The 26,466-nt window shown below is 47.5% G+C and overlaps 1 pseudogene; it reads right to left on the bottom strand.

Annotated features, from left to right (window-relative positions):
- Positions 1-208: 208 nt before the first annotated feature.
- Positions 209-12,071, bottom strand: LOC118917164 (uncharacterized protein C2orf78-like; annotated as a pseudogene).
- Positions 12,072-26,466: the final 14,395 nt, after the last annotated feature.

Raw genomic sequence — 26,466 nt, 5'->3', positions numbered from 1 at the left:
TATTAAGTTTATTGTTTTGTTCTTCTAAAATCAGTCACAATAAATAGAGAAACATATCTACGTGTGGAAACACATCTATGTAGTTGTGGAATCATATGTATCTAAATGTGGAAACATCTATGCATGGAAACATATCTGTCTTCATGTGGAAACTTAGATCTAGCTATGTATGTGTGGAAACTTATATCTATCTTTCTATAGCTGGTAACCAAAGTGGCACCGACAGTCCTGTCAGCTCTTATATTGCATAGCCACAGCAGTCAGCAATTTCCATTTCCTTTTCCCTCTCAATAAAAGGCTGTACATTTCCCAAAGTGGTGTATTTGGCAGCATCTTCTCATTCTTGTTGAGCCTGCCTCTCCATTTCCTCGTGCTCTGGCCTCTGCTCTTCTGTGCTGTAATGGACTTTGACATTACTGGCTCTTAGGAATACTGGGTTTCCTCCATTTACGTGGTTAGTAGCAGAATTTTTGAGGTGGAAGCTGGGTTTGAGGCTTGGGTGGAGACTGGTGCTGGGGCACAGCAGTGGGAAGGGGCTCCTGCTGGAGGGAAGTGCGAGATGATGTTCTGTAGGGTGCAGGTCTAGAAGCAGCGGATGGTGGCATGCTAAGCAGGGTAGAGTTGCTGAAGCCTGGTTGGGTTGAGTTGGCCGAAACAGGATGAGATGAGTGGGCAGGACGTGTCAAAAATGCAGTAGCTTTCCAGGACGCACTGACTGCAGTAGTTCGAGCTGCATCAGTAGAACCAGTCCGGGTAGAGAAAGCCAAAGCTGGCCCGTGTGAAGCCAGAGACTGTGGCCTCCAAGGAACTCGATGAATTGAAGTCCTCTCCTCAGTCAGAGAGGACTTTTATGTTTGTTTTTCCCTAAAACTGAGATGGAATCCAGAGCTCAGAACCTCTTCCCTGAAGATTGTAGAGTTGCTGTTAATTACATAGCACCTTATGAGCTGTACATCAGTGATGCTTATTTATCTATGGCTTGCTATTAAAATGAAGAAGAGGCTGGAGTACCTCATTTTGCTGCATTCTTTGAAGACCAAGCTGAGGTGAAGAGGGAATATGCAAGCAGTTCCTAAGATATCTAAGAAGACGTCAGGATAAAATCTGCCTTCCAGTGATTAAGAGGCCTGACATAGATAACTGGGGAACAGGCATACAAGCTATAGAGTCTGCTCTGCAGTTGGAAAACACATTAAACAAGCTCTTGCAAGACCTGAAGGCCTTGGCTTCCGAGAAGAGTGAAACTGATCTTATTCACTTCATAGGAAAGTTTCTGGATAAACAGAAGAGAAACATGAAAGAAGTTAAACAGAAAATGTCTGGCCAGTGGACCAACTTGAACTTTCCAGGAGGTGGCTGTTCATCCTGGGATGGAGGTGGACCCTCTTTTTCGACACTGCCCTCTGGTTTCTGGGCTTTGACATGAGTTTCCTCAACATCTTGTCCCTCACGTGGAGTATGCAGCCTTGGTTTGGTGGCCGGGGACGGCTGGGGGCGTATGGAGTTCCTATAATTTCCCCAGTCCCAGGAAGAAGAAAATTCAGGTTTCCTATCAGTCTCCTTACCCTGTGTATGAAAACCCTGCACAGACTCCAGCATGTCCATAGTTAGGCTGCTTCAGTGTTTTTTAAAGTTGTCCTGGCTGAGCTAAGGTTGATTTTTCTTCCACTTCATCTTGGGAATGGTTGGCTTTTCTTCTGCCATGACTTTACTCCCAGACTGCTTACCCACTGCAGCTTCCTTGGGGTTGATTTTTCTGGTTCTTTCTGTCTTTTCCTCTTCATGGCTCCTGGATTTTCTGGTCCTGCTCGATGCAGCTCTCAGAGATTTGTCATTAGAATGCTTGGTCGTGGTCACAGGGGCCTTGTCACCACCCACAACACTGTGAATACACAGGTCTCCCCTGAACAGACCATCTGTGTCCTGTGGCTGGATTTTGGCCTTCGGTGCACCACTGAGAGGCTCAGAGGCTTTATGTTTGTTCTTGGATCGACCAGAGGACCTCTTTTTGGTATGTGATCTTTCCTGCACCTGGTTTAACTCAATGGCTCTGGTACCTTTGGCTTTGATCTCCTCAGGACCTTTGAACTGATCAAGGTCTTTGAAGGCACTGAAGAGGTGAGGAAGGTGTCTGTCCCCTACCACAGCAGCAGCGTTTGCAAAACTGTCACCTGGTTGAGTCTCATGTCCAGTTGTCCATTGGCCCTCAAGGCTCAGGCTGTTCTTTCCCAGATGACTGTTTTCAGAACCGGGCTGCTTCTCTTGGCCAAGGGGAATAATGCTCAGGCCTGGTTGGGTTGAGTTGGCCCAGATGGGTTGAGATGAGCAGGCAGGACCTTTCAAAGATGCGGGAGCTCACCAGGATGCACCAACTGCAATTGGCTAAGTTGTGTCAGTAGAACCAGGCCGGGTACAGGAAGCCAAAGCTGGCGGGTGTGAGGCTATATATTGTGTGCTGCAAGGAACTTGACGAATTGGAGTCCTCACCTTAGTCAGAAAAGGCCAAATCACTATCGTGAACTTGCCAGGAGGTAGCTTTTCTTCCTGTGCTCAAGATGGACACTCTTTTTCAACACCTCCCTCTGGTTTCTGGGCTTTGACATGAGTTTTCTCAGGACCTTGTCCCTCACGTGGAGAATTCAGCCATGGTTTGGTGTCTGGGGTTGGCTGGGGGCGTTTGGTGATCGTAGAATTTCCCCAGTCCAAGGAAGAATAGAACCCATGTTTCCTATCAGTCTCCCTCCCCGGTGTATGAAAACCCTGCACAGACTCCAGCATGTGCATGGCTAGGCTGCTTTGAGGTATTTTAAAGTTGTCCTGGCTGAGCTGAGGTTGATTTTTTTTCCACTTCTTCTTGGGTATGGTTGGCTTTTCTTCTGCCATGTCTTTGCTCCCAGACTGCTTAGCCTCTGTAGCTTCCTTGGAGTTGCTTTTTCTCGTTCTTTCGTTCTTTTCCTGTTCATGGGTCCTGGTTTTGCTGGTCCTGCTCAATGCAACTTTCGGAGACTTGCCGTTATAATGCTTGGTCGTGGTCACAGGGGCCTTGTCACCATCCGCAGCACTGTGAATACACAGGTCTCCCCTGAACAGACCATCCATGTCCTGTGGCTGGATTTTGGCCTTGGGTGCACCACTGAGAGGCTCAGAGGCTTTATGTTTGTTCTTCTTGGCTTGACCATAGGACCTCTTTTAGGTATGTGAGCTTTGCCGCACCTATTTAAACTTGATGGCTCTGGTACTTTTGGCTTCGATCACCTCGGGACCTGTGAACTGATCAAGGTCTTTGAAGGCACTGAAGAGCTGAAGAAGGTGACTGTCCCCCACCACGGCAGCAACATTTGTAAAACTGCTGCTCGATTGAGTCTCATGTCCAAGTGTCCGTTGGCCCTCAAGGCTCAGACTGGTCTTTCCCAGATGAGTGTTTCCAGGACCAGGCTGTTTCTCTTGGCCAACGGGGTCCATGCAGGCCAGTAGCTGGTGAATATCAGGGATTTGTAAAGGGAGGAGTGCACCGTCTTGGTTTTCTGTTGGTTTCTGGGAGGCATCCAGAGGCTTTGAAAGGTTGGTTTTAGTATCCTCCAAATCGTTGTTCTCTTTTTGTTCCTTATTTTTATCTGGAGGCAGTGCCAAGAGATTACTAGAAGTCTGAGTTGAAGGTATCACTGAAATGCCCCCAAGCTCAGGTGGTGGGTTACTCTCAAGTGATTGGATATTTTTGCCCCTGCAGGTCTCGGGGAATTCTATAGTTTGTTGCAGAGAAACTGTCTGGCTTGGAGGCTACAAACCCAGGGAAGTCTCCATCCCCACAGGAGTCTCCATCACTACCAAGGAACAAGGAAGAAGTCAGTGGTTGGTAAGTGAGATGCTTCTAGGCACAACACAGCAATGATGCACTGTTCAACATGGACAAGACTTTTGTCCTAGTTCTTAAGAATCAGAGGCAGCACTCTGTGTGAGATAGAGGAGGCATCTGTTCTAGCTCTTACTGGGGAATCACTTGATGTCACTGTTGCTTGGTTTCCTTTGTACTTCATAGGGTTTTTGTAAGTCAGATAAAATATAGAAATGATTTTTAAAATCTGATATGTTTCACAAGGCCTAGAAGTCTTACATGGAGTCTTCAATACTCTGTACTCTCCTGAGAAGTTAAGAATACCTCACCCCATAGCCTACGAGAGAGAATGGAGCTCTTCCTGTTGAAACATATAAGCAAGGACAGATTCATAGCCTGCTTCCTTGGACAAGATCCCAGAACACAGGTTCTTAAGTTCTGCTGTCAATTAAGGAAGTGAGGGAGAGTTAAACTGGTACTAGCACAATAAGTGAAATGCCTTCCAAAAATCAGGACTAGATCAGGAAAGTGGAGTTCCCTACAGTGTGGGAGAATACAGGGGGACTGATCGGCTAGGGCTCTGAAAAGCATTGTGTTGCTTGGTACCCTCTTGGGTTTTATGTGCATGTTTCATAGATGGCCATTACAGTGTCCTGCCTTCCTACCTCTATTAGGTCTGAAAATGAGGAGCACAGAGTGAGGGTGGTGGTTATTAAAGTCTCAGGCCTTAAACTCTACCTGTCTGTGGACTCACTTCTTTCCAGCTGCAGATTTGACCTTTCTTTGGAATGCTGACCTTATTCCTCTCCCTACTTTCTGTTTGCACTGACCTTGAAACTGTGGTTGTGTGACGCACTGTACACAATGGTGTAGCGGACGCACTGTAGTCAATTCCAGATGTGGAGGCTGGTGGTAGATTATCTGTGGGCTGAATCTCCTTTAGCAGCATCAGCATTCCTGGTGGGGCGGCTATGACACACGGCAATTAGATTGCAGGCAGGGGCCCACTTCTCCAGATAGTAGAGGCTCCAGTTTGCCTTGATGATAATAATATACCTGGCTCCCTTGCTGGTAAAGAAGTGACAGGCTATGTCCCTGATTTGGAATCTGAGATGGTGTTCCCTGAACAAGAGTGGCAGAAAGTGAATGACACAGAGGGACCATGTCATTGGCATCTGAAGTCTTACCATATTGGGCTCCCATGGACATGGCTGTGTTCTGGTCAGTGACAGTCTCAGTGAAGTCGCCAAGGGAAGAGGACTTCTTTTCCTTGCTTCCTGTGATGTCCCACGCAAAACCACATGGGTAAGAAGCAGCTGAAGTGGAGATCTGGCTCTGGCCAGTAACTCCAGACCATACAGCTGTGCTAGAATGTTGGTCAAGGTAAGCACTCCTCATGAGTTCCTGGAAGAGGTGCCAGAGGTTCATGGCAGAAACCATGTCGAACTGGCAGTGGGAGCAGAGATGCTGGACAAATTGTAGACACTTCCTGTTAAGGAAGAAGCCACATGGCTCACTACGGGAAGAGAGAGCTGCAGAGAATTTGGAGTTCCCAGTAAAAATGGATTTTGGATCTTAGGTAGGCAGCATAAATCGAAGAATTCAGTGCAGTTGATAGGTAACAACGCCTAACGCCGCAGTGATAATGAAATGATGTGTAATTTAGGAAGGGAATAATGTTAAAGTGTCTCATTTACATTTTTAGTCTCATTCTTTCATAATACTAGGTCCTTCTTAAAATAATAGTGTTTTGTATAGTTTTTAATAGTTCATAGAGTATTTCACCTCCTTTACTTCATTTGGTCTTCACAGTTTGGTGTGCTCTGAGTTGGGTGCATTATCCTCATTCTGTAAGTAAGGAATGATTCTCTGGGTCTAGTGACATGCTCTGTTCCACAATTTGGAGTAACAAAACCTGGATTTTCTAGCTCTTCTTTCAGGATTCACTCAACATTGTAGGCCACATTCTTTTTTTTGTTTTCCTTTTGGTAATTCTCTGTGAGCTGAAGGTAGTCTATTGAGATTATAGAGTAGAGCCACACGGACCACTTTTTGGTTATTTTTAAATTATTTTTTGAATAGATGACATGTACATATACAAAATTCAGAAAGCACAAAAGGGTGTGTGTGTGTGTGTATATATATATATATTTAAAATCAAAGTCTCCCTACTGCTACTTTTCCCCGAAACCCTCACTTCCACTGCCCAGAGACAATCACTCTTACTAGTTTCTTATGTGTCCTCCCAGAGATGATACATGCATAGCAATTATATCACATTAGGTTTTTTGATCACCTACTACTCGGTGGGTTTGTCAGTATTATTGACATTTGGAGTGGAATAATTCTTTGCTGTGGGGACTGTCCCGTCCTGTGTGCTATAGGGTGTTTAGCAGTGTCCCTGGTCTGTACCCACTAGATGTCAGTAGCACCTCTTCCCCCACTGTGGCAACCAAAAATGTGGGCAGACATGACCTCGCGGATTCTGAGGGGCAAAACTGCCCTGGTTGAGAACCAGTGCCCTAAAGAACAGGAGGCGGGAGAAAGGGACTACTGTTGTCTTTTATTTTTATTTTATTATTATTATATTTTGAATAAAAAATATAAGAGTTGTTCATTAGGACTGTCATTAAAAAGTGAAAGACTCTACATTCTCCAGAGGGAATGATGTTATTTATTTTTTTATTTATTTTATTAAGGTATCATCAATACACAATCACATGAGCAACATTGTGGTACCAGATTCCGCCCATTATCAAGTCCACACCACATACCCCATTACAGTCACTATCCGTCAGCATACTAAGATGGTATAGAGTCACTACTTGTCTTCTCTGTGCTATACCTCCTTCCCTGTGGCCCCCCTACATTATGTATGCTAATCATAATACCCCTTAATTCCTTTATCCCTCCTTTCCCACCCACCCTCCCCAGTCTCTTTCACTTTGGTAACTGTTAGTCCGTTCTTAGGTTCTGTGATTCTGCTGCAGTTTTGTTCCTTCACTTCTTGCTTTGTTGTGATATGCCAGTGATGAGTGAAATCATTTGGTTTTTGTCTATCTCTGGGAGTCTTATGTCACTGAGCATAATACCCTCTAGCTCCATCCATGTTGTTGTAAATATGAGCATTTGTTTTCTTCTTACGGTAGAATAATATTCCATTGTGTATTTATACCACATCTTCTTTATCCATTCATCTATTGATGAACACTTAGGTTGCTTCCATTTCTTGGCTACTGTAAATAGTGCTGCAATAAACATAGGGGTGCATGTGTCTTTTTGAAATTGGGCTCCTGCTTTCTTAGGGTAAACTCCTAGGAGTGGAATTGCTGGGTCAAATGGTATTTCTATTTTTAGTTTTTTGAGGAACATACAAACTGCCCTCCGCAATGGTTGAACTAATTTCTAATTTACATTCTCACGAGCACCATAAGAGGGTTCCTCTTTCTCCACATCCTCACCAACATTTGTTGTTGTTTGTCTTTTGGATGGTGACCATTCTAACTGGTGTGTTCTGATATATCATTGTGGTTTTATTTATTTATTTACTTACTTTGGTATCGTTAATATATGCACTTACATGAACAACACTGTGGTTACTAGATTCCCGCCATTATCAAGTCGCCCACATACCCTGTTGCAGTCACTGTCCATCAGTGTAGTGAGATGGTACAGAATCACTACTTGTCTTCTCTGTGCTACAATGCCTTCCCTGTGCACCCACCGTACATTATGTGTGTTAATCATGCTGCGTCTTTTTCCCCTTATTCCTCCCTTCCCAGTGGTCCTCCCTAGGGCCTTTTACATTGGTGACTGTTAGTCCATTCTTGGGTTCTGCAAGTGTGCTCCTGTTTTGTTCTTTCAGTTTTGCTTTGTTGTTATAATCCAGAGATGAATAAAATCATATGATACTTGTCTTTCTCTGCCTGGTTTATTTCACTGAGCATAATACCCTCTAGCTCCATCCATGTTGTTGCAAATGGTAGGATTTGTTTTCTTGTTATAACTGAAAAATATTCCATTGTGTATATGCACCACATCTTCTTTATCCCTTCATCTACTGATGGACACTTAGGTTGCTTCCATTTCATGGCTACTGTAAGTAGTGCTGCGATCAACATAGGGGTGCGTCTGTCTTTTTCAAACTGGGCTGGGCTCCTGCATTCTTAGGGTAAATTCCTAGGAGTGGAAATCCCGGGTGAAACGGAATTTCTATTTTGAGCTGTTTGAGGAACCTCCATACTGCTTTCCACAGTGGTTGAACTAATTTACATTCCCACCAGCAGTGTAGGAGGGTTCCCCTTTCTCCACATCCTCGCCAACATTTGTTGTTGTCTGTCTTTTGGATGTTGGCCATCCTAACTGGTTTGAGGTGGTATCTCATTGTGGTTTTAATTTTCATTCCTCCGATGATTAGCAATGTGGAGCATCTTTTCACCTGCCTGTTGGCCATCTGAACTCCTTCTTCGGAGAAGTGTCTTTTCAGCTCCTCCGCCCATTTTTTAATTGGTTTATTTGCTTTCTTTCTGCTGGTGCGCAAGCTGTTTATATAATTTGGATGTCAAACCCTTATCGGATACGTCATTTATAAATACATTCTCCCGTAGCGTAGGACGCTTTTTTGTTCCACTGATGATGTCCTTTGATGTACAGAAGCGTTTTACTTTGATATAATCCCACTTGTTTGTTTTTGCTTTTGCTTCCCTTGCCCAGGTAGATATGTTCAGGAAGAAGCTGCTCATGTTTATGTCCAAGAGATTTTTGCCTATGTGTTTCTCTAAGAGTTGTATGGTTTTATGACTTACATTCAGGTCTTTGATGGTAGAGCCACACAATGGGGTATTATAAAGTCATAAAAAGGAATGAAAATACTGACAAAATACTGGTATAACATGGATGAGTTCTGGGAACATTAGGCTAAGTGAAAGCAGCCAGACACAAAAGCCACGTACTGTATCATTTCATATATATGAAATGTCCATACAAGCAAATCCACACACAGAGAAAACAGAGTAGAGGCTGCCTGGGTGTGCAGAGAGGAGGGAATGAGGAGTGCCTGGTAATGTGTCAGGGGTGGTTCTTTGGGGAATGACGGAAATGCTGTGGGTTAGATAATGATGATGGTTGCACAAGCTTGTGAATGTGCTGAGTGCCACTGATTTTACTAAAGTTTCTAGAGGTGAATTTTATGGTTCGTGAATTATATCTCAATAACTTTTGTAATGTAAATCACCAATTTTCCCAAGGTGAGATTACCTGCTGTTCTCCTCTCCCCTTCCCCGCACTCCATTCCCTTTTCCTGTCTAGTCCCGTGCCCTCCCCGTGGCTGCCCCAAGGGGGGCCTTCGCCTAAGTAGCGCCTCTGGACCATCCTGAGCCTCGGGCCTCCAGTTGGTGGCAGGGCAACCCAGCACGCGCACACTCCCATCGCTCACACCTGGAAGAAGTGGGTGCTTCCAGGGAGATACTTCTTGTGGGCTTAGGTGGTTAGTGATGTTTAGAGCAGGCTGCGCGGGCCAGGGTTGACGGAGGAGGACTGTTCCTGTCAAGTGAACATTTAGGCCCGTCCGAAGTTTCATCTGGTCCGCCATGGGGCTCCGGGTGCCGTGCCCTGGAAGCCAGGTTGGCCACCTCAGGGCGCCTGAAATACCAAGGACTTCGGAGGCATATGGGCCTCAGATTGAGGCCCTGCCCCTCCCCATGCAGTGTGACCTCAGTCCATGGCTGAACCTCACTAGTGAAGTGGCACAGTGATACAGACAGTAGTGTGCTCTCGGGCCTGGTGCGCAGGAGTTGAGTAAACGGTGATTTAAATCCCAGGCCCTGCCCTGGCTGGGGCTCCTGCCGCAGCAGTTCGCTGGGCTCAGCCCCTGTTATCAGCTGCCCCCAGGATAGCTCTGAGCCCCTGCCATTCGTCTGGCAGATCCTTCTCTGATTTGTACTCGCCTCTCCTGGATTAGGCAGCCCAAAGTTTTGGAGTTGTGTCCTGAATCCCTTGTTTTCTAAACTACTTACCTGGTGGTCATGAGACATGATGTCAGCCCTCAAGAGAGACTTTTTACATTTCTCCTGGTCAACCTAGACGCATCTCCTGCCATCTTCAACTATTCAAAGGTTGACCCTGACCCTTAGCCCTGATGCGCTTCTTACTTCTGCCATTTCCCGCACGCCGGCTCCTTTCTATAAACCTGTAACCTCTCCCCCCCGCCACCCCCCCCCCCCTTGGCCTTCCTGACCCTGGGCCGAGTTCCTTCCTCTGTCCCCAGTTCTTACCCCTTTTCCCTGACGTGCCGTCCACCTTCCAGGTCTTTCTTTCTCATACAGGCTCTCATCCCCACCCCCACCAAAGAGAAACCACAGTTAAAAGCATATCAAAACTCCAAAGGCTTCTTATTATTCATCTCTTAACCTCTATTAACATTTATTGTTTTATTGTTTTTAAATCTACCAGAATAAATAGAGGAACTTACATCTATCTGTCTACGTGTGGAAGCTTATCTGTCTACGTGTGGAAACATATCTGTCTATCTACGTGGGGAAACGTATTATCTGTCTGTCTACAGCTGGTAACCAAAGTGGCACCAACAGTCCTATCAGCTCTTACATGACGTAGCCATAGTAGTCGGCAGTTCCCATTTCCTTTTCCCTCCCGACGAAAAACTGTAGTTTCCCCGCACAGGTGTATTTGGCAGCATCCTCCCGCTCTCGTTGAGCCCGCCTCTTCATAGCCTCCCGCTCTGGCCTCCGCTCTTCGGGGTGATGGGCTTTGACATGAGTGGTCCAGAAATACTGGGCTTCCTCCATGGACGGGGTTGGAAGCAGGGTTCTTGGGGTAGAAGCTGGGTTTGAGGCTTGGGTGGAGGCTCGTGCTGGGGCCCAGCAGTGGGAAGGGGCTCCTGCTGGAGGGAAGTGCGAGATGATGTTCTGTAGGGTGCAGGTCTAGAGGCAGCGGTCTGGGTGACCCTGGGCTGGGTGGAGTTGGTCCGGTGTGGCTGGGTTGAGTTGGTCTGGACTGGACCCAGAGATGAGCAGGTAGGACCCGTCAAAGATGCACGTGCTTGCCGGGACGAACCGACTGCAGTAGGTTGAGCGGCATCAGTCGGTCCAGGCCTGGTAGAGGAAGGCAAAGCTGGCCGGCGTGAGGCCAGAGACTGTGGCCTCCGACTCCGAGGAACTCGGCGAGCTTGAGGCCTGTCCTCAGTCAGAAAAGGCAGAGGCACCAACTTGACCTTCCCAGGAGGTGGCCGTTCATCCTGGGATGGAGATGGACACTCTCTTTTGACACTGCCATCTGGTTTCCGGGCTCTGGCATGAGTCTTCCCAAGGCCTTTACCGTCATGTGGAGTATTCAGCCACGGTTTGCTGGCCGGGGGTGGCTGGGGGTCTTTGGGGTTCCTTGAATTTCCCAAGGCCTGGGAAGAAGAGAATCGAGTTTCCTTATCAGCCGCCTTCCCCGGTGCATGAAAAACCTGCGCAGGCTCCAGCAGGTGCATGCCCAGCGTGCTTCGATGTTTTTTAAAGTTCTCTTGGCTGAGCTCAGGTTGGTTTTTCTTGCGCTTCATCCTGGGCATGGTCGGCTTTTCCTCTGCCCGGGCTTTGCTCCTGGACGGCTTACCCTCCTCAGCTTGCTTGGAGTTGCCTTTTCTCTGTCCTCTCCCCCTACTTCTCTCTTCACCTGGTTTAGATAGAACACTTCAGAATGTGTGGCTATTACTTTTTAAACATCATTAAATTAAAACATAATAAATTTGAAACACTAGTGGAGGGAGGCCACTACAGGTGATACATCTCAGTGTATGCTGCCAGTTTTCTACACCGCCTTGTTTTCTCTGTTTCTGTGGAAACACTTTCAAGATGCCTCTGACTTCATTTTCTACATGGGTGCCCTTTAAGACTCAATATTGGAAAAGAAAGGGACCAGAGAGAACCAATCTGCCATCCTAATGTAACAGAAGAGCAAAAACCAGATTTTCTTGGAGAGTCAGTGACTTGTCCAAAGTCACACAGCTAGTAAATGTCAAAGTCAAAAGTGTAACTAGGTCTCCAGATTTCTACTTCAACACTTTCTCCCATTATTTCATGCTATTTTAAACCTGCTACTAAATTTAGGGGCAAAAACATCTAATGAAAATCTTTTAAGAGTTTCTTTCCTTACCTGACATGGTCAGAGAAGAAGAGGAAACACCAACTGTAGATCCCAGAGATGAGGAGAAGATGCTAGAGGATGTCTGAGTGGCTGAAGCCAAAGAGTACGTGTGTCCGGCACGAAGATTACCGGTCACTGGTCACTTGCCGTGCTCCAAGTCTGCTTACAGACAACTCCGTGGAAACCCCAAGGTTCTACGGGTGGTGATAGGTCGGTGGGAGAATGATGTCGCGAGCAGGCAGTTTAAAGGTACGAGGTAGCCAATAGGGAGGTCAGGTTCTCACCAAGAAACCAGGATTGGGTGGAGGCAGTAGTAGGTGAGCTAAAAGAACACCTAAATGGCTGCGCTCTGTGAAGGGGGACTCCGACAGGACAGGTGTGACAGCCCCCCTGTCCCCCAGGATCTTATGTTAGGGGAATCATCCCAACATTTCTTACAGATGTTCATTGATATAAAAAACTAGTACTTATTTATAATGTATTTTATAACATATCATACCCATTTTTAATTATATGTATGGTAAACTAACGTTCTTAGGAAGGAGCAACGTTTAGGATGAACAGTTCCATTTGTTCTGAAATCATATCAGTTGATCCGTTTGATGAACTTGTCCCTTTCTAGGAGCACAAGAAGGGATTAAGGAGCTCTTTTTGTAACTTGGTTCAAGAATCAGGTGAATTTATTGAGTGCACCTTGTGAGGAAAGATGTGGTACGAGGATCTTTCTTTCCATTTGGTTTCCTCTCCTTGACTCCTATCTTCCTTGGGCTGGGCTGTCAAAGCCAGGTTGCACTTGCATCTCTCTTGTGCTTTCCTTATTTTCTTCATTATTGGCATTGTTTGGTGGACAAGCCTTGACCTGGCGTCCCCCATAGCCCATTATTGCAGTCACTGTCCGTCAGCGTAGTACGATTCCACAGAGTCACTGTTTGTCTCACGTGTGCTACGCTTTCTTCCTCATGATCCGCCCCCCCACGCCATGTGTACCCTAATCATAACATGCCCCATCCCCGTCGCCCTCCCTCCCCACCAGCCCTGCCCCACCTCTCCCCTCCCCTTTGGTAACCGCTAGTCCCTTCCTGGGGTCTGTGAGCCTAATGCTCTTCTATTCCTTCAGTTTTGCTTTGTTGTTATACTCCATGGATGAGGGAAATCATTTGGTATTTGTCTCTCTCTGCCTAACTTATTTCACTGAGCGTAATCCCCTCTAGCTCCATCCATGTTGTTGCAAATGGTAGGATTTGTTTTCTTGTTATGGCTGAATCATATTCCATTGTGTATATGCACCACATCTTCTTTATCCCTTCATCTACTGATGGACACTTAGGTTGCTTCCATTTCATGGCTACTGTAAGTAGTGCTGCGATCAACATAGGGGTGCGTCTGTCTTTTTCAAACTGGGCTGGGCTCCTGCATTCTTAGGGTAAATTCCTAGGAGTGGAAATCCCGGGTGAAACGGAATTTCTATTTTGAGCTGTTTGAGGAACCTCCATACTGCTTTCCCACAGTGGTTGAACTAATTTACATTCCCACCAGCAGTGTAGGAGGGTTCCCCTTTCTCCACATCCTCGCCAACATTTGTTGTTGTCTGTCTTTTGGATGTTGGCCATCCTAACTGGTTTGAGGTGGTATCTCATTGTGGTTTTAATTTTCATTCCTCCGATGATTAGCAATGTGGAGCATCTTTTCACCTGCCTGTTGGCCATCTGAACTCCTTCTTCGGAGAAGTGTCTTTTCAGCTCCTCCGCCCATTTTTTAATTGGTTTATTTGCTTTCTTTCTGCTGGTGCGCAAGCTGTTTATATAATTTGGATGTCAAACCCTTATCGGATACGTCATTTATAAATACATTCTCCCGTAGCGTAGGACGCTTTTTTGTTCCACTGATGATGTCCTTTGATGTACAGAAGCGTTTTACTTTGATATAATCCCACTTGTTTGTTTTTGCTTTTGCTTCCCTTGCCCAGGTAGATATGTTCAGGAAGAAGCTGCTCATGTTTATGTCCAAGAGATTTTTGCCTATGTGTTTCTCTAAGAGTTGTATGGTTTTATGACTTACATTCAGGTCTTTGATGGTAGAGCCACACAATGGGGTATTATAAAGTCATAAAAAGGAATGAAAATACTGACAAAATACTGGTATAACATGGATGAGTTCTGGGAACATTAGGCTAAGTGAAAGCAGCCAGACACAAAAGCCACGTACTGTATCATTTCATATATATGAAATGTCCATACAAGCAAATCCACACACAGAGAAAACAGAGTAGAGGCTGCCTGGGTGTGCAGAGAGGAGGGAATGAGGAGTGCCTGGTAATGTGTCAGGGGTGGTTCTTTGGGGAATGACGGAAATGCTGTGGGTTAGATAATGATGATGGTTGCACAAGCTTGTGAATGTGCTGAGTGCCACTGATTTTACTAAAGTTTCTAGAGGTGAATTTTATGGTTCGTGAATTATATCTCAATAACTTTTGTAATGTAAATCACCAATTTTCCCAAGGTGAGATTACCTGCTGTTCTCCTCTCCCCTTCCCCGCACTCCATTCCCTTTTCCTGTCTAGTCCCGTGCCCTCCCCGTGGCTGCCCCAAGGGGGGCCTTCGCCTAAGTAGCGCCTCTGGACCATCCTGAGCCTCGGGCCTCCAGTTGGTGGCAGGGCAACCCAGCACGCGCACACTCCCATCGCTCACACCTGGAAGAAGTGGGTGCTTCCAGGGAGATACTTCTTGTGGGCTTAGGTGGTTAGTGATGTTTAGAGCAGGCTGCGCGGGCCAGGGTTGACGGAGGAGGACTGTTCCTGTCAAGTGAACATTTAGGCCCGTCCGAAGTTTCATCTGGTCCGCCATGGGGCTCCGGGTGCCGTGCCCTGGAAGCCAGGTTGGCCACCTCAGGGCGCCTGAAATACCAAGGACTTCGGAGGCATATGGGCCTCAGATTGAGGCCCTGCCCCTCCCCATGCAGTGTGACCTCAGTCCATGGCTGAACCTCACTAGTGAAGTGGCACAGTGATACAGACAGTAGTGTGCTCTCGGGCCTGGTGCGCAGGAGTTGAGTAAACGGTGATTTAAATCCCAGGCCCTGCCCTGGCTGGGGCTCCTGCCGCAGCAGTTCGCTGGGCTCAGCCCCTGTTATCAGCTGCCCCCAGGATAGCTCTGAGCCCCTGCCATTCGTCTGGCAGATCCTTCTCTGATTTGTACTCGCCTCTCCTGGATTAGGCAGCCCAAAGTTTTGGAGTTGTGTCCTGAATCCCTTGTTTTCTAAACTACTTACCTGGTGGTCATGAGACATGATGTCAGCCCTCAAGAGAGACTTTTTACATTTCTCCTGGTCAACCTAGACGCATCTCCTGCCATCTTCAACTATTCAAAGGTTGACCCTGACCCTTAGCCCTGATGCGCTTCTTTCTTCTGCCATTTCCCGCACGCCGGCTCCTTTCTATAAACCTGTAACCTCTCCCCCCCCGCCCCCACCCCCCACCCCACTCCCCCTTGGCCTTCCTGACCCTGGGCCGAGTTCCTTCCTCTGTCCCCAGTTCTTACCCCTTTTCCCTGACGTGCCGTCCACCTTCCAGGTCTTTCTTTCTCATACAGGCTCTCATCCCCACCCCCACCAAAGAGAAACCACAGTTAAAAGCATATCAAAACTCCAAAGGCTTCTTATTATTCATCTCTTAACCTCTATTAACATTTATTGTTTTATTGTTTTTAAATCTACCAGAATAAATAGAGGAACTTACATCTATCTGTCTACGTGTGGAAGCTTATCTGTCTACGTGTGGAAACATATCTGTCTATCTACGTGGGGAAACGTATTATCTGTCTGTCTACAGCTGGTAACCAAAGTGGCACCAACAGTCCTATCAGCTCTTACATGACGTAGCCATAGTAGTCGGCAGTTCCCATTTCCTTTTCCCTCCCGACGAAAAACTGTAGTTTCCCCGCACAGGTGTATTTGGCAGCATCCTCCCGCTCTCGTTGAGCCCGCCTCTTCATAGCCTCCCGCTCTGGCCTCCGCTCTTCGGGGTGATGGGCTTTGACATGAGTGGTCCAGAAGTACTGGGTTTCCTCCATGGACGGGGTTGGAAGCAGGGTTCTTGGGGTGGAAGCTGGGTTTGAGGCTTGGGTGGAGGCTCGTGCTGGGGCACAGCAGTGGGAAGGGGCTCCTGCTGGAGGGAAGTGCGAGATGATGTTCTGTAGGGTGCAGGTCTAGAGGCAGCGGTCTGGGTGACCCTGGGCCGGGTGGAGTTGGTCCGGTGTGGCTGGGTTGAGTTGGTCTGGACTGGACCCAGAGATGAGCAGGCAGGACCCGTCAAAGATGCACGTGCTTGCCGGGACGAACCGACTGCAGTAGGTTGAGCGGCGTCAGTAGATCCAGGCCGGGTCGAGGAAGGCAAAGCTGGCCGGCGTGAGGCCAGAGACTGTGGCCTCCGACTCCGAGGAACTCGGCGAGCTTGAGGCCTGTCCTCAGTCAGAAAAGGCAGAGGCACCAACTTGACCTTCCCAGGAGGTGGCCGTTCATCCTGGGATGGAGATGGACACTCTCTTTTGACACTGCCATCTGGTTTCCGGGCTCTGGCATGAGTCTTCCCAAGGCCTTTACCGTCATGTGGAGTATTCAGCCACGGTTTGCTGGCCGGGGGTGGCTGGGGGTCTTTGGGGTTCCTTGAATTTCCCAAGGCCTGGGAAGAAGAGAATCGAGTTTCCTTATCAGCCGCCTTCCCCGGTGCATGAAAAACCTGCGCAGGCTCCAGCAGGTGCATGCCCAGCGTGCTTCGATGTTTTTTAAAGTTCTCTTGGCTGAGCTCAGGTTGGTTTTTCTTGCGCTTCATCCTGGGCATGGTCGGCTTTTCCTCTGCCCGGGCTTTGCTCCTGGACGGCTTACCCTCCTCAGCTTGCTTGGAGTTGCCTTTTCTCTGTCCTCTCCCCCTACTTCTCTCTTCACCTGGTTTAGATAGAACACTTCAGAATGTGTGGCTATTACTTTTTAAACATCATTAAATTAAAACATAATAAATTTGAAACACTAGTGGAGGGAGGCCACTACAGGTGATACATCTCAGTGTATGCTGCCAGTTTTCTACACCGCCTTGTTTTCTCTGTTTCTGTGGAAACACTTTCAAGATGCCTCTGACTTCATTTTCTACATGGGTGCCCTTTAAGACTCAATATTGGAAAAGAAAGGGACCAGAGAGAACCAATCTGCCATCCTAATGTAACAGAAGAGCAAAAACCAGATTTTCTTGGAGAGTCAGTGACTTGTCCAAAGTCACACAGCTAGTAAATGTCAAAGTCAAAAGTGTAACTAGGTCTCCAGATTTCTACTTCAACACTTTCTCCCATTATTTCATGCTATTTTAAACCTGCTACTAAATTTAGGGGCAAAAACATCTAATGAAAATCTTTTAAGAGTTTCTTTCCTTACCTGACATGGTCAGAGAAGAAGAGGAAACACCAACTGTAGATCCCAGAGATGAGGAGAAGATGCTAGAGGATGTCTGAGTGGCTGAAGCCAAAGAGTACGTGTGTCCGGCACGAAGATTACCGGTCACTGGTCACTTGCCGTGCTCCAAGTCTGCTTACAGACAACTCCGTGGAAACCCCAAGGTTCTACAGGTGGTGATAGGTCGGTGGGAGAATGATGTCGCAAGCAGGCAGTTTAAAGGTACGAGGTAGCCAATAGGGAGGTCAGGTTCTCACCAAGAAACCAGGATTGGGTGGAGGCAGTAGTAGGTGAGCTAAAAGAACACCTAAATGGCTGCGCTCTGTGAAGGGGGACTCCGACAGGACAGGTGTGACAGCCCCCCTGTCCCCCAGGATCTTATGTTAGGGAAATCATCCCAACATTTCTTACAGATGTTCATTGATATAAAAAACTAGTACTTATTTATAATGTATTTTATAACATATCATACCCATTTTTAATTATATGTATGGTAAACTAACGTTCTTAGGAAGGAGCAACGTTTAGGATGAACAGTTCCATTTGTTCTGAAATCATATCAGTTGATCCGTTTGATGAACTTGTCCCTTTCTAGGAGCACAAGAAGGGATTAAGGAGCTCTTTTTGTAACTTGGTTCAAGAATCAGGTGAATTTATTGAGTGCACCTTGTGAGGAAAGATGTGGTACGAGGATCTTTCTTTCCATTTGGTTTCCTCTCCTTGACTCCTATCTTCCTTGGGCTGGGCTGTCAAAGCCAGGTTGCACTTGCATCTCTCTTGTGCTTTCCTTATTTTCTTCATTATTGGCATTGTTTGGTGGACAAGCCTTGACCTGGCGTCCCCCATAGCCCATTATTGCAGTCACTGTCCGTCAGCGTAGTACGATTCCACAGAGTCACTGTTTGTCTCACGTGTGCTACGCTTTCTTCCTCATGATCCGCCCCCCCACGCCATGTGTACCCTAATCATAACATGCCCCATCCCCGTCGCCCTCCCTCCCCACCAGCCCTGCCCCACCTCTCCCCTCCCCTTTGGTAACCGCTAGTCCCTTCCTGGGGTCTGTGAGCCTAATGCTCTTCTATTCCTTCAGTTTTGCTTTGTTGTTATACTCCATGGATGAGGGAAATCATTTGGTATTTGTCTCTCTCTGCCTAACTTATTTCACTGAGCGTAATCCCCTCTAGCTCCATCCATGTTGTTGCAAATGGTAGGATTTGTTTTCTTGTTATGGCTGAATCATATTCCATTGTGTATATGCACCACATCTTCTTTATCCCTTCATCTACTGATGGACACTTAGGTTGCTTCCATTTCATGGCTACTGTAAGTAGTGCTGCGATCAACATAGGGGTGCGTCTGTCTTTTTCAAACTGGGCTGGGCTCCTGCATTCTTAGGGTAAATTCCTAGGAGTGGAAATCCCGGGTGAAACGGAATTTCTATTTTGAGCTGTTTGAGGAACCTCCATACTGCTTTCCCACAGTGGTTGAACTAATTTACATTCCCACCAGCAGTGTAGGAGGGTTCCCCTTTCTCCACATCCTCGCCAACATTTGTTGTTGTCTGTCTTTTGGATGTTGGCCATCCTAACTGGTTTGAGGTGGTATCAAATTGTGGTTTTAATTTTCATTCCTCCGATGATTAGCAATGAGGAGCATCTTTTCACCTGCCTGTTGGCCATCTGAACTTCTTCTTCGGAGAAGTGTCTTTTCAGCTCCTCCGCCCATTTTTTAATTGGTTTATTTGCTTTCTTTCTGCTGGTGCGCAAGCTATTTATATAATTTGGATGTCAAACCCTTATCGGATACGTCATTTATAAATACATTCTCCCGTAGCGTAGGACGCTTTTTTGTTCCACTGATGATGTCCTTTGATGTACAGAAGCGTTTTACTTTGATATAATCCCACTTGTTTGTTTTTGCTTTTGCTTCCCTTGCCCAGGTAGATATGTTCAGGAAGAAGCTGCTCATGTTTATGTCCAAGAGATTTTTGCCTATGTGTTTCTCTAAGAGTTGTATGGTTTTATGACTTACATTCAGGTCTTTGATGGTAGAGCCACACAATGGGGTATTATAAAGTCATAAAAAGGAATGAAAATACTGACAAAATACTGGTATAACATGGATGAGTTCTGGGAACATTAGGCTAAGTGAAAGCAGCCAGACACAAAAGCCACGTACTGTATCATTTCATATATATGAAATGTCCATACAAGCAAATCCACACACAGAGAAAACAGAGTAGAGGCTGCCTGGGTGTGCAGAGAGGAGGGAATGAGGAGTGCCTGGTAATGTGTCAGGGGTGGTTCTTTGGGGAATGACGGAAATGCTGTGGGTTAGATAATGATGATGGTTGCACAAGCTTGTGAATGTGCTGAGTGCCACTGATTTTACTAAAGTTTCTAGAGGTGAATTTTATGGTTCGTGAATTATATCTCAATAACTTTTGTAATGTAAATCACCAATTTTCCCAAGGTGAGATTACCTGCTGTTCTCCTCTCCCCTTCCCCGCACTCCATTCCCTTTTCCTGTCTAGTCCCGTGCCCTCCCCGTGGCTGCCCCAAGGGGGGCCTTCGCCTAAGTAGCGCCTCTGGACCATCCTGAGCCTCGGGCCTCCAGTTGGTGGCAGGGCAACCCAGCACGCGCACACTCCCATCGCTCACACCTGGAAGAAGTGGGTGCTTCCAGGGAGATACTTCTTGTGGGCTTAGGTGGTTAGTGATGTTTAGAGCAGGCTGCGCGGGCCAGGGTTGACGGAGGAGGACTGTTCCTGTCAAGTGAACATTTAGGCCCGTCCGAAGTTTCATCTGGTCCGCCATGGGGCTCCGGGTGCCGTGCCCTGGAAGCCAGGTTGGCCACCTCAGGGCGCCTGAAATACCAAGGACTTCGGAGGCATATGGGCCTCAGATTGAGGCCCTGCCCCTCCCCATGCAGTGTGACCTCAGTCCATGGCTGAACCTCACTAGTGAAGTGGCACAGTGATACAGACAGTAGTGTGCTCTCGGGCCTGGTGCGCAGGAGTTGAGTAAACGGTGATTTAAATCCCAGGCCCTGCCCTGGCTGGGGCTCCTGCCGCAGCAGTTCGCTGGGCTCAGCCCCTGTTATCAGCTGCCCCCAGGATAGCTCTGAGCCCCTGCCATTCGTCTGGCAGATCCTTCTCTGATTTGTACTCGCCTCTCCTGGATTAGGCAGCCCAAAGTTTTGGAGTTGTGTCCTGAATCCCTTGTTTTCTAAACTACTTACCTGGTGGTCATGAGACATGATGTCAGCCCTCAAGAGAGACTTTTTACATTTCTCCTGGTCAACCTAGACGCATCTCCTGCCATCTTCAACTATTCAAAGGTTGACCCTGACCCTTAGCCCTGATGCGCTTCTTTCTTCTGCCATTTCCCGCACGCCGGCTCCTTTCTATAAACCTGTAACCTCTCCCCCCCCGCCCCCACCCCCCACCCCACCCCCCCTTGGCCTTCCTGACCCTGGGCCGAGTTCCTTCCTCTGTCCCCAGTTCTTACCCCTTTTCCCTGACGTGCCGTCCACCTTCCAGGTCTTTCTTTCTCATACAGGCTCTCATCCCCACCCCCACCAAAGAGAAACCACAGTTAAAAGCATATCAAAACTCCAAAGGCTTCTTATTATTCATCTCTTAACCTCTATTAACATTTATTGTTTTATTGTTTTTAAATCTACCAGAATAAATAGAGGAACTTACATCTATCTGTCTACGTGTGGAAGCTTATCTGTCTACGTGTGGAAACATATCTGTCTATCTACGTGGGGAAACGTATTATCTGTCTGTCTACAGCTGGTAACCAAAGTGGCACCAACAGTCCTATCAGCTCTTACATGACGTAGCCATAGTAGTCGGCAGTTCCCATTTCCTTTTCCCTCCCGACGAAAAACTGTAGTTTCCCCGCACAGGTGTATTTGGCAGCATCCTCCCGCTCTCGTTGAGCCCGCCTCTTCATAGCCTCCCGCTCTGGCCTCCGCTCTTCGGGGTGATGGGCTTTGACATGAGTGGTCCAGAAGTACTGGGTTTCCTCCATGGACGGGGTTGGAAGCAGGGTTCTTGGGGTGGAAGCTGGGTTTGAGGCTTGGGTGGAGGCTCGTGCTGGGGCACAGCAGTGGGAAGGGGCTCCTGCTGGAGGGAAGTGCGAGATGATGTTCTGTAGGGTGCAGGTCTAGAGGCAGCGGTCTGGGTGACCCTGGGCCGGGTGGAGTTGGTCCGGTGTGGCTGGGTTGAGTTGGTCTGGACTGGACCCAGAGATGAGCAGGCAGGACCCGTCAAAGATGCACGTGCTTGCCGGGACGAACCGACTGCAGTAGGTTGAGCGGCGTCAGTAGATCCAGGCCGGGTCGAGGAAGGCAAAGCTGGCCGGCGTGAGGCCAGAGACTGTGGCCTCCGACTCCGAGGAACTCGGCGAGCTTGAGGCCTGTCCTCAGTCAGAAAAGGCAGAGGCACCAACTTGACCTTCCCAGGAGGTGGCCGTTCATCCTGGGATGGAGATGGACACTCTCTTTTGACACTGCCATCTGGTTTCCGGGCTCTGGCATGAGTCTTCCCAAGGCCTTTACCGTCATGTGGAGTATTCAGCCACGGTTTGCTGGCCGGGGGTGGCTGGGGGTCTTTGGGGTTCCTTGAATTTCCCAAGGCCTGGGAAGAAGAGAATCGAGTTTCCTTATCAGCCGCCTTCCCCGGTGCATGAAAAACCTGCGCAGGCTCCAGCAGGTGCATGCCCAGCGTGCTTCGATGTTTTTTAAAGTTCTCTTGGCTGAGCTCAGGTTGGTTTTTCTTGCGCTTCATCCTGGGCATGGTCGGCTTTTCCTCTGCCCGGGCTTTGCTCCTGGACGGCTTACCCTCCTCAGCTTGCTTGGAGTTGCCTTTTCTCTGTCCTCTCCCCCTACTTCTCTCTTCACCTGGTTTAGATAGAACACTTCAGAATGTGTGGCTATTACTTTTTAAACATCATTAAATTAAAACATAATAAATTTGAAACACTAGTGGAGGGAGGCCACTACAGGTGATACATCTCAGTGTATGCTGCCAGTTTTCTACACCGCCTTGTTTTCTCTGTTTCTGTGGAAACACTTTCAAGATGCCTCTGACTTCATTTTCTACATGGGTGCCCTTTAAGACTCAATATTGGAAAAGAAAGGGACCAGAGAGAACCAATCTGCCATCCTAATGTAACAGAAGAGCAAAAACCAGATTTTCTTGGAGAGTCAGTGACTTGTCCAAAGTCACACAGCTAGTAAATGTCAAAGTCAAAAGTGTAACTAGGTCTCCAGATTTCTACTTCAACACTTTCTCCCATTATTTCATGCTATTTTAAACCTGCTACTAAATTTAGGGGCAAAAACATCTAATGAAAATCTTTTAAGAGTTTCTTTCCTTACCTGACATGGTCAGAGAAGAAGAGGAAACACCAACTGTAGATCCCAGAGATGAGGAGAAGATGCTAGAGGATGTCTGAGTGGCTGAAGCCAAAGAGTACGTGTGTCCGGCACGAAGATTACCGGTCACTGGTCACTTGCCGTGCTCCAAGTCTGCTTACAGACAACTCCGTGGAAACCCCAAGGTTCTACAGGTGGTGATAGGTCGGTGGGAGAATGATGTCGCAAGCAGGCAGTTTAAAGGTACGAGGTAGCCAATAGGGAGGTCAGGTTCTCACCAAGAAACCAGGATTGGGTGGAGGCAGTAGTAGGTGAGCTAAAAGAACACCTAAATGGCTGCGCTCTGTGAAGGGGGACTCCGACAGGACAGGTGTGACAGCCCCCCTGTCCCCCAGGATCTTATGTTAGGGAAATCATCCCAACATTTCTTACAGATGTTCATTGATATAAAAAACTAGTACTTATTTATAATGTATTTTATAACATATCATACCCATTTTTAATTATATGTATGGTAAACTAACGTTCTTAGGAAGGAGCAACGTTTAGGATGAACAGTTCCATTTGTTCTGAAATCATATCAGTTGATCCGTTTGATGAACTTGTCCCTTTCTAGGAGCACAAGAAGGGATTAAGGAGCTCTTTTTGTAACTTGGTTCAAGAATCAGGTGAATTTATTGAGTGCACCTTGTGAGGAAAGATGTGGTACGAGGATCTTTCTTTCCATTTGGTTTCCTCTCCTTGACTCCTATCTTCCTTGGGCTGGGCTGTCAAAGCCAGGTTGCACTTGCATCTCTCTTGTGCTTTCCTTATTTTCTTCATTATTGGCATTGTTTGGTGGACAAGCCTTGACCTGGCGTCCCCCATAGCCCATTATTGCAGTCACTGTCCGTCAGCGTAGTACGATTCCACAGAGTCACTGTTTGTCTCACGTGTGCTACGCTTTCTTCCTCATGATCCGCCCCCCCACGCCATGTGTACCCTAATCATAACATGCCCCATCCCCGTCGCCCTCCCTCCCCACCAGCCCTGCCCCACCTCTCCCCTCCCCTTTGGTAACCGCTAGTCCCTTCCTGGGGTCTGTGAGCCTAATGCTCTTCTATTCCTTCAGTTTTGCTTTGTTGTTATACTCCATGGATGAGGGAAATCATTTGGTATTTGTCTCTCTCTGCCTAACTTATTTCACTGAGCGTAATCCCCTCTAGCTCCATCCATGTTGTTGCAAATGGTAGGATTTGTTTTCTTGTTATGGCTGAATCATATTCCATTGTGTATATGCACCACATCTTCTTTATCCCTTCATCTACTGATGGACACTTAGGTTGCTTCCATTTCATGGCTACTGTAAGTAGTGCTGCGATCAACATAGGGGTGCGTCTGTCTTTTTCAAACTGGGCTGGGCTCCTGCATTCTTAGGGTAAATTCCTAGGAGTGGAAATCCCGGGTGAAACGGAATTTCTATTTTGAGCTGTTTGAGGAACCTCCATACTGCTTTCCCACAGTGGTTGAACTAATTTACATTCCCACCAGCAGTGTAGGAGGGTTCCCCTTTCTCCACATCCTCGCCAACATTTGTTGTTGTCTGTCTTTTGGATGTTGGCCATCCTAACTGGTTTGAGGTGGTATCTCATTGTGGTTTTAATTTTCATTCCTCCGATGATTAGCAATGAGGAGCATCTTTTCACCTGCCTGTTGGCCATCTGAACTTCTTCTTCGGAGAAGTGTCTTTTCAGCTCCTCCGCCCATTTTTTAATTGGTTTATTTGCTTTCTTTCTGCTGGTGCGCAAGCTATTTATATAATTTGGATGTCAAACCCTTATCGGATACGTCATTTATAAATACATTCTCCCGTAGCGTAGGACGCTTTTTTGTTCCACTGATGATGTCCTTTGATGTACAGAAGCGTTTTACTTTGATATAATCCCACTTGTTTGTTTTTGCTTTTGCTTCCCTTGCCCAGGTAGATATGTTCAGGAAGAAGCTGCTCATGTTTATGTCCAAGAGATTTTTGCCTATGTGTTTCTCTAAGAGTTGTATGGTTTTATGACTTACATTCAGGTCTTTGATGGTAGAGCCACACAATGGGGTATTATAAAGTCATAAAAAGGAATGAAAATACTGACAAAATACTGGTATAACATGGATGAGTTCTGGGAACATTAGGCTAAGTGAAAGCAGCCAGACACAAAAGCCACGTACTGTATCATTTCATATATATGAAATGTCCATACAAGCAAATCCACACACAGAGAAAACAGAGTAGAGGCTGCCTGGGTGTGCAGAGAGGAGGGAATGAGGAGTGCCTGGTAATGTGTCAGGGGTGGTTCTTTGGGGAATGACGGAAATGCTGTGGGTTAGATAATGATGATGGTTGCACAAGCTTGTGAATGTGCTGAGTGCCACTGATTTTACTAAAGTTTCTAGAGGTGAATTTTATGGTTCGTGAATTATATCTCAATAACTTTTGTAATGTAAATCACCAATTTTCCCAAGGTGAGATTACCTGCTGTTCTCCTCTCCCCCTGTCCCCACTCCATTCCCTTTTCCTGTCTAGTCCCGTGCCCTCCCCGTGGCTGCCCCAAGGGGGGCCTTCGCCTAAGTAGCGCCTCTGGACCATCCTGAGCCTCGGGCCTCCAGTTGGTGGCAGGGCAACCCAGCACGCGCACACTCCCATCGCTCACACCTGGAAGAAGTGGGTGCTTCCAGGGAGATACTTCTTGTGGGCTTAGGTGGTTAGTGATGTTTAGAGCAGGCTGCGCGGGCCAGGGTTGACGGAGGAGGACTGTTCCTGTCAAGTGAACATTTAGGCCCGTCCGAAGTTTCATCTGGTCCGCCATGGGGCTCCGGGTGCCGTGCCCTGGAAGCCAGGTTGGCCACCTCAGGGCGCCTGAAATACCAAGGACTTCGGAGGCATATGGGCCTCAGATTGAGGCCCTGCCCCTCCCCATGCAGTGTGACCTCAGTCCATGGCTGAACCTCACTAGTGAAGTGGCACAGTGATACAGACAGTAGTGTGCTCTCGGGCCTGGTGCGCAGGAGTTGAGTAAACGGTGATTTAAATCCCAGGCCCTGCCCTGGCTGGGGCTCCTGCCGCAGCAGTTCGCTGGGCTCAGCCCCTGTTATCAGCTGCCCCCAGGATAGCTCTGAGCCCCTGCCATTCGTCTGGCAGATCCTTCTCTGATTTGTACTCGCCTCTCCTGGATTAGGCAGCCCAAAGTTTTGGAGTTGTGTCCTGAATCCCTTGTTTTCTAAACTACTTACCTGGTGGTCATGAGACATGATGTCAGCCCTCAAGAGAGACTTTTTACATTTCTCCTGGTCAACCTAGACGCATCTCCTGCCATCTTCAACTATTCAAAGGTTGACCCTGACCCTTAGCCCTGATGCGCTTCTTTCTTCTGCCATTTCCCGCACGCCGGCTCCTTTCTATAAACCTGTAACCTCTCCCCCCCCGCCCCCACCCCCCACCCCACCCCCCCTTGGCCTTCCTGACCCTGGGCCGAGTTCCTTCCTCTGTCCCCAGTTCTTACCCCTTTTCCCTGACGTGCCGTCCACCTTCCAGGTCTTTCTTTCTCATACAGGCTCTCATCCCCACCCCCACCAAAGAGAAACCACAGTTAAAAGCATATCAAAACTCCAAAGGCTTCTTATTATTCATCTCTTAA

The sequence above is a fragment of the Manis pentadactyla genome, chromosome 15, assembly GCF_030020395.1.
Source record: "Manis pentadactyla isolate mManPen7 chromosome 15, mManPen7.hap1, whole genome shotgun sequence".
NCBI classification, from domain to species: Eukaryota; Metazoa; Chordata; class Mammalia; order Pholidota; family Manidae; genus Manis; species Manis pentadactyla.
This window is presented reverse-complemented; position numbering and strand designations above follow the sequence as displayed.